This window comes from Hoplias malabaricus, chromosome 6 (assembly GCF_029633855.1).
Source record: "Hoplias malabaricus isolate fHopMal1 chromosome 6, fHopMal1.hap1, whole genome shotgun sequence".
NCBI lineage: Eukaryota > Metazoa > Chordata > Actinopteri > Characiformes > Erythrinidae > Hoplias > Hoplias malabaricus.
In genome coordinates, this window is record NC_089805.1 from 29,285,811 (window position 1) to 29,294,681 (window position 8,871).

Here is an 8,871-nt window from a genome sequence, read left to right on the forward strand (position 1 = left end):
GGTGCACCTGTGGAAGATTGACTATTCTAAGAGGACATTAGCAAAAGGCTGTAGTACCACAACAGGTTCTAAGCTTCCTTGCTGAAAGGAATAACATCTACTAAAAATGTCTCCCTCTTATGAGACTCCACAGCACCATTGTATCTCAGTGGGGCGACCTCATTGCTGCAGGTTCATGTTCTCAGCCTGCCCCAAGGGAAGCACTCAGTTCAAAAGCAGCCGCATGTGTTTTCAGCAGTGTTAGCAGCGTTAGTTTGGGACCTTTTATTGCACACACACACACACACACACACACACACACACACACACACACACACACACACAAACATTTGTGTCAAAGGCACTGTGGTTGGGGTAATTCAGCAGTGTTCATTTGCCGAAGGATCCACTCACATGGATTAAAGTTTTGACAGACGACAGAAAAAAACATGCTTCCCGCACAAAATGGCTTGATGCCAGAGTAATTGGTCCCAGTGGGTGGAAGGTGCAGGTCTATTTGCACTCTCTCTCTCTCTCTCTCTCTCTCTCTCTCTCTCTTTCATTCTTCTTTCTCTCTCCACTTGTTCGTTCGGTTGGTGGGGTGCAGCCAGAAAGGAGCGAGAGATGCTTAAAGGTTGAAGCAGAAAATGAACATTTTCATCACACATAAATCAACCGCTGCCATTCGTCTCAGCGAGAGGCCCCTTCATTATCACGTTACACTGAGTGTTCTCAGCCATAGAGTAATGTCAGAGGCTTTTAAAGGGAGCCTGTTGGACTCCAGGCTCTCTTGCTTTCTTTCTCTTGCACAGACAGGCTGTCTTTAACTCAGAAAACTGTGCACAGGAGGGGAGTCTTTGAAATTTGTTAAAAGCATGTAACGATGCTGCTGAAGCAGCTGGGAGCTGCTAACATTTATGAAGGTCAGTAGCTCTCAGTTTCATTAAACAGTTTGCCCTCAGGATTTCACCCAGAGACCTCACCTAAAATAAAATCCTATCCTCCTTTAGAGCTAGAGATTTAGGTGGGAGGGTAGATGGGAAGGACCCCTCATAGCTTTCATACCCAATTATGAAGTTCCTCTCGTCAGTATCCTAGCAGGGACTTCCAAACTTCTCAGCTAAAAATGACTTTCAGAAATGAATAATACTCCACTCCCCAGTAACAATCTCAATTTATTGAAATGACAAGCTTCTCAATTTGCCACTTAATCACACAGGCTTCTGATTAAAAGCGGCTCAGCATCAAATGCCATTGAACTACCTTGGTTACTCTTGATAGGATTTGGAAAAGCGTTTCATATGAACCCGAAGCTCTGGTGGCGTTCACAGCCACAACTCATGAGGCAACATGATAGCGGCGTTTAATTTTAATACAGAGCGCTTGTCGAGGCCTCACTGGAAATTAAAGTTTGTTGTGATTAAGACCCTCTGATGGGACCATTTATAATAATTATATTTTAATTAAATGCGAAGCTCATGAGAGAAAACGATATGAAAAATTGTGTGAGGTGCACCCAGGCTTTGGTTAAACTGGAGTTTAGATATGATTAATATAAAAGTATGCGCTCTAACTGAAGCCTTATCATGATGGTTTTACGATGGTGGTGGTACAACACACCATTAAAGCCGAATCAGATAATCCCTCAGGGGCTGATACTTTTACATTCATTTTAATGATTTCTGTATACATTTCTTTACATAATGAAAAATGCTTAACCTCAGATATATCTTTTAGTAATAGCTATTAAAAAAATTGTATTAAAATACTATTAAAATATATAGGGGTTTGAACTGGATATATGATTCTAGAAAATTCCTTTAATTATGAAGAACCCTGGGCTCCTGAGATGGCCTAATTTTCATGTGATTATGAGTCTCATCCCTGTAAATGCGCCAGTCACCAAATGAGTGAATGAATGCATGTGTGTGTGAATGAGAGTTACAAGCTAGGTCCAAGAGTCCAAAATCCGACATAGTGGAGCTTTAAAGAACTGTTGACTGCAAGATTTTTTGGGAACCAAAGAAATGTCTAGGGTTTTAAATGAACATTTGTAATATGCTTTGTTCAAAATACCACAAGGACCAAGCAACATTGTACACAAAAAGCGAGCAAGAAAAATCTCTTGATTTTTTTTCATTTTTGCTCAGGTCACTCATTTTTTCACTGTGTGGGTTTGTAAGTTTGAGTTGAGTATGTGATAATGATTTATTATTTTGGCCCAGCTGTGGGCCAGTCATGGGGCAGTCATGGAAGCAGCCATGAAAAATTCAGTGAGGGCAGTTGTGATTTGATAGTTACAGGAATGGGCATGGGGCTCGAAGGTCACCTGTTCAATCCCCACAACTGGCAAGAAAAATCCACATCTGAAGAGCCCTTGAGAAAGGCACCTAACCCCACAAAATGCCCCTTGGGTCCCAAGGGTGGCAGCCCACTGCTCCAGGTGTATATGTTCACTGCCCCTAATCACTACGGTGTGTGTGTGTGTGTGTGTTTACTGCCACAGATGGGTTAAATTCAGAGATAAAATTTCCTTTATACTGTTGTACAATGACGATAAAGCCTGTTTCACTTTATATATATATTTGTTTATTGACCATAAAATGCTAAGGTGCTATAAACAGCAGCAGGTATTTTCAATTTGTGAAAAAAATGTGAAAAATTAATTTAAATATGTTTAGGTTGTTCATGAAAAAGCTGAACTCCAGTTTGGACTCTTATATAGGATTAGGGAGGGAGATGACATTTAAATCTTCCTCCGTTCTTTTGTACTGTGGAAACTGTCAGAGGTCTGTGTGAGAAAAGAAGAAAGTGATTCTCCCCTCTGTGTGATTAGAGAGCTGAGTAATCAAAGGGACACAGGGCTCGATTTCCACTTTCTCTCTGTCATCGCAGTGTTTCATCTCAACCACAAACCACCAGACAAACACAAGCTCTAATTTCAACAAAACCCTGCTGATTTGCTCCTGCCCTCTTCATGTCGCCTGGTCGTTTGTGTTCCAATTAACCAATCAGAGTAAACACACCCTCATGTTCATTTGATTGCTGTAACCTATTATTAAGATGTAAAAAGGCATCTTTATAGCCATGCTCATATCTCCTCAGCCAGATTGTTTGTTGAGGTTGGTTCAGTGAAATAAAGCAGTAATGTGACTTAGAAATTTGGGTTGATGACTAATTGCATATAATATCTAGTTTTTTTATTTTTTTTTTTTTTTTTTTTACCAGAATATATGGACCATGCTTTTAATAAATGTGCATTTAATTTCCCACCCTGTCCTCCTGTATTTAGGATATTATAGTACTAAACTTTTATATTTTTAATTAAATGCTAAGAAAACTGAAACCTAGTACTGGTCAGCCATCTCAAAAAGCCCATCTAATATTGGTGTTGCTCTCTCTGGATTGATATGATGAACCTCACACTGCTCCGTCACTTAGCGTTATGCTAACCAGTAGAGCTAGCACAGTATGTTTCCAAAGAAGTATATGGTCTGCATCCTCCCAGCTTGATAGCACTGTGATTGGGAGAGTGCTAACACATGGATGGCAATGAATAAAACTGGAGAGACCAAATAAACTCAATAGATGTCCTATTGATTAGCATCAAACAAGAGAGGACCATTTTTAAACTTCTGGTTTAGAACTTTATAGTGGTTCTCTGGTCTTAATTAAATGTTTGTGACACAGCACTTTTCCCCCTGTCTAAACACGGCTGCAATTAACAATTATTTTCGCAGTTAACTAAATTACAAATTACAATAAGGTGCCAAGTTTGTAATTTGGGCTAGAATGTATTATTTTGCATGAGATGTCTAGTTCATCATTAAAAATTAAATAACATTTATTTGTTTCTTCTTTGATTGATTTGTTGTTTATACAAAGGGTAAATGTAAGTTTGTTCTAAAAAGTGTGCGCCTGGAGTGACATACATCTGTTGTTCTCTCCCTCACAACACCAACAAAAGAGAGAGAGAGAGAGAGAGAGAGAGAGCAATATTTAAAGCCTGGCTTTGTTACCGTTTGAGTCTCTACTATTGGTTTACAGAGGTGTCAATCATATCTGACCCGCCAGCTAAGCTCTGTATCCTGCCTCCCCCATGTAATTGGACACCTGTATTGCCAGCGACCGTTCATTGGTCTGAAACAACCGCGGAATCTAAGAAACACCGTATGCTTTGAATTCATGAAGACTACGTCAATATTACGTCGATGCGTTACGCTCGGTGTGTGTGAGTGAGTGAGTGAGGGAGTGAACGTTAAACTCTTCCACCGGCGCATTACCTTACGTCAGTAAGCACTTTTTAAAAGACAAAATCGTAAGTAATATTACACGTTTACCATGGTTTAAATGGCCTAATGTTGAGCGTTGTGTCCCAGATGTAAATAGCCAGGACAGCGCTCTGTGTGTTGGGTTTCCAAAAAAGGATCCTGTTGATTTGACGCTATCGAGTAGTTTATTTGATTATATTGTACTTCTATGCAAAGGGATTTAACGACGGGTCGACTAATCATTGCAGCACTACTAAACAGTATTATTCAGAACCACTGGTTTCAGGGGCTGTTTCTTTAAATGAAAATGTGTCACAGCTAACTTCATTGCAAGAGTCCAGTAGTGAGCAGTGAGGAACAAGCTCTGGTATTTAGTCATATTCCCTTGATCTTGTTTTTTGTTTATTTTATAAGTATACATATTTGCTCATTGTGTTTTTGCTCCATTTTTTTTATCTCACATAAAAGCTGGGCCACTGCTAGAATTGGTGAGACTCGAAGGTGGACATCTCTAATGCTAAATTACATTTGAACTCTCTGATTTTTTTAGTCCATTTTATCTGGAATGCCCCCACATGTCAGATCCCAGAGACTGATTGAAAATTGATTGAGCTAATGCATGGAAAAGTGATCTTTGTCCCCAAAATGTGTTCCCTTCAAAGGAAAAAGTAGAGTCTGCAAGGCCTTTATTACAGAGTTCCACGGTTTGCGAGCCATGTCTGCCTTTAGCAGTAAGCAGGGCTCTGATACTGTCTCTTTATGCTTGTCAGATTCATAGTGACTCATTCACACCTGTTCAGGAACACTTTTGTCTCAAGCTGAGCTTCTGCACAGAGACAGAGAGACAATGCTGCAGTACAGGGCCTGATCAGCACTGATCAGCAGGGAGGAAAATGGAGGCTATGAAAAGGCCATTATCCACTCCAGAGCTTTCTTTGTACTGCTGTGCTTATCCTCCCCTTGTGTACGTCTCTATGTCTTTACCTGCTGTCACTGGGTTGAGTGGGGCTGTGAGGAGACGACCCCTCAGGCCCCCGCCAAGCTTTTAATGAATGCTCTTTGAAGTGTGTCATGATTGTGCAACACCCGCGCCCTCTTCAAAGGCGAGGCACATCTCCAGTGATGCATTATGGGATATGGATCGTGTTTTAACCGAGCGTGCTGGTCCCATCATATTACAAACAGAACTTTGATGCAAGGGTTGCGGCTCGCGAGCAAAGGGGCAGAGGCGCGTGTGTAACACACACACATACAGAGTGGTTTGGATATGTCGTCCAACACTGGAGTTGCCTGGGGTGACATCGGCCAAGGTTGGCGCGCTGTTATCCCAACAAAGTGGAATGATTTTCAGAGACCACTCACAGCACTGACCCTCCCCCATATAATCTTTCATCCATTTAGGACACTCTCTCTATCACAAATTTTATAAAGCAAGGCACTTCATAAATCCAAACCATGAAAACATTTCAAATCAAACTCTGCCTCTTTCTATTTACAAATTGACTCTGTTGAATGAAAAATATGTATCTTCCAAAATGGTAACTGTACAGGAGATAGAAAAAAACCTTTCTACGTTTTAATGGAAGTCAGTGTAAAAACATTTTATTCCAAGTAATTTTGGAGCATTTCTATTAGTCCATTCATAATGAAGTTTTCACAGTGTGAAGGGCAACTGCTGTGTTGAAAAGAGTAGTAAACTAGTAATTGCCAAAAATAGAGATGTGTTTTTAATTGGACAGTGGCAATAAGTTGGCACTGTTCAACAGATTCTTGCTGTTTCATTTGCGTCTAGTCGGACTGAGTGACTTATCAATTGTCTCAACCTGCTGCATCGTAAAACAAGAGACCTTGCTGACTCAGCTAAAACTTTTAGAAGTGCATTTTCAGTCAAAGTGGTTTCTGTTCTTTTACTAATTACAAGGAATCCCATTAAATTCATTGTCCATGGTAATTGACTGCATGCTGCAGACGCAGTGGATAGAGATGTGACTGGAAGATACTGAAGTATTTCCGTAGGGGTTAGTGCACAACACTCAGTTTTATTGAGCCTAGAGATTACTAGTTCTTAACCCTTGAACCTTTTCATTTTAAAGGGCATTTCATTTTCATTTTAAAGGGCATTTCCAGACATTCTTTAAACTAATATCTGCGTATATCTGTAGCTAAATAAACAATATGGCCACATTAATTATACAATGATGGGTATAAATATGAAGTTTGTCTTCTATTTGTTCCTGTTTCAACAACAGCTCTGCTATAATGGCTTCTCAGTTGATGCTGGAACTTTGCTGTAAAGACAGGATTAGGCTACATGCACATTAGTGAGGTCAGGATCTGATGTTGGATGATTAGTGGTAAATGCCACTCTCATCAAGGCATTGAATGAGGCTCCCAACACTCCAGACAATACAGCTCCACTGCTTCACAGCCCAGTGATGAGGGGTTTTATATCTATCTAGACTACACTTGTCGTTGTTTGGTAACCTTAGGCTTGTGTAGCTGCTTCAGATTGGTTAAATTAATGTTATGCACTTCTGAGCCAATTTTGCAAGCTGTGTGCACTATCATTGTCAACAGTGATTGCAATTTAAATCAGGTAAGTACACTCATTAGAAGTGGATCTACAAAGCTATAATGTATAAAGCCCATGGCTCCAATCCATGTTACACTTAAACATCTACAATTGTGTGGAATTGCATGCAGTTCTCTCTGGTTTAAGTTCAGAAGCTCAGCATTTTTAAGGTGGAAAGGTAAGTTTGAGGAGATAAACGACTGCTGCTCATACATGGCTGAAATGTAACTTGTCTGTAAGCTTTTATTCGTTTGAATTACCACAGAAACTCATTTGTAACATGAGTTGTTTAGATTCATATCACTTTTGGACTGTGTTTACTTTCATGCAGTTAGCAGTTTTCTGAATATGGTGTCAGTTCCAACTGAAATAATCCAAAACAATAAAAATAGGTCAATATTACCCACTTATGGAGCAGGAATGAAACAAAATCCTCATCTCTTTTATGTTTTTTCAATCTTTGGAGGCCATTTCTCTGGCATGAGCAGAGGGAGAGAATGCCTATGCCTGACTGAGTCACATACATTTTTTTTTAAACTTGTTTACTGACACTAGGCAGACAGACCCGAGAGCACTAGCAAATGGTTAGGAAATATCTTCTGAATTTTATTAAAAGTGGTTTTCTTTAAAGCTGAGATGAAGCCCAATTTCAGTGTTTTTAAACTCCTTCAGTGGTAGCTGTACTCAAGAAATTCACTGAGGCCCTGGTCACACAGTGAAGCCTTATGTCTGGGGCAAAACAGAACCTCCCCACCCCCAAAGAATGATTTATTGGTAGATATGTTTAGGTCAGGGCCATTTGCAAAGATGTATTCATCATGGACAGCTTCATCCAGATCAGGATGAGGGCGCACACAGCCACACATCTCAGGGTATCACGCACTCACCCAATCACTCGCACACTCACATGTGGTCACAGTTTCACACAGCCACTCAACCTACCGACATGGATTTTTGGAATGTGGGAGGACACTGGAGCACACAGAAACAGGGGGAACACAACAGTGGCTACGCTTACAAAGATTTCCTCAAATCCGATTTAATTCATTCTGATTATAGATTCAGACTGATGTGTTTATATGTACAATTCACTCACCAATCTGATTAAAATTGCAGTTTATGTGCATGCTATAAGTAGTCCAAGCTGGAACTATGCGCATGAACAGGGTAGTTTACTGTCCTCAATAGGACATCATGCCTAATTGACAAAGGGGCATGCAGTCTGGAAAGTGCGACAGAGACTTGTCTCCTACATGTGCATCAGGCAGTTAGCAGTTGAGTGTTTCTTCCTTTTTAAAATAAAGTTTCCCTCATCTGGAATTATTATCGAGTTTAATATCGCCTCAGCGACTCAAAACACTTCATAAAAGAGGAGCACTTAAGGAATTAATAGACTTTCCGTACGACTTGGCAGTCTTTTCATAAGTTGACGAAAGATTATCTAGCCCCAAACCAGAGCATTCTGTAATACCCTTAGACTAGTAATGTGTGCTACTGTTGCCTTATATAAGATCAGCTTATATAAGATTTCATATTGGGTGTGTATAATCAGATACAGGTGTTTACATGGCTATTGTTCTTTTCTTTAATGTATTGTTTAAAGGATTACCCACCTCAATCAGTCAGATAGGAAATTCAGTCAAATGATCTCAGACTACTTTGTTCCGATTGAGGTGTAAACATCATTAATCTGCTCTGTTCTGTGGCCATTGACTCAAAGTCAGGATTAAATTCAGAACCCTTTTGCTGGGTTTAGACTACATAAATTTAGCCTAGTTTCTTCACGTTCAAACCATTTCCAGTGTGAGATCGGATATTAGGGTTGGGAACAAGGTACTGGCCTGTTTTGACAATATCAAAAGCCTTATTCGGACGAGATTAGTTTTACCTTTAGACGTGGAGAAAAGTGATTTTAGTATCTCAGTTGTTTTTATCCAGTCTGAATAATCCATTTCCGACATTTTTCCAGAGTGTACGCTCCTGTTTCAGAAAAGGTTCCTGAGACATATACCTACTGTAAAAAGAGCTGTAAAATTAACCCCAGGTTAT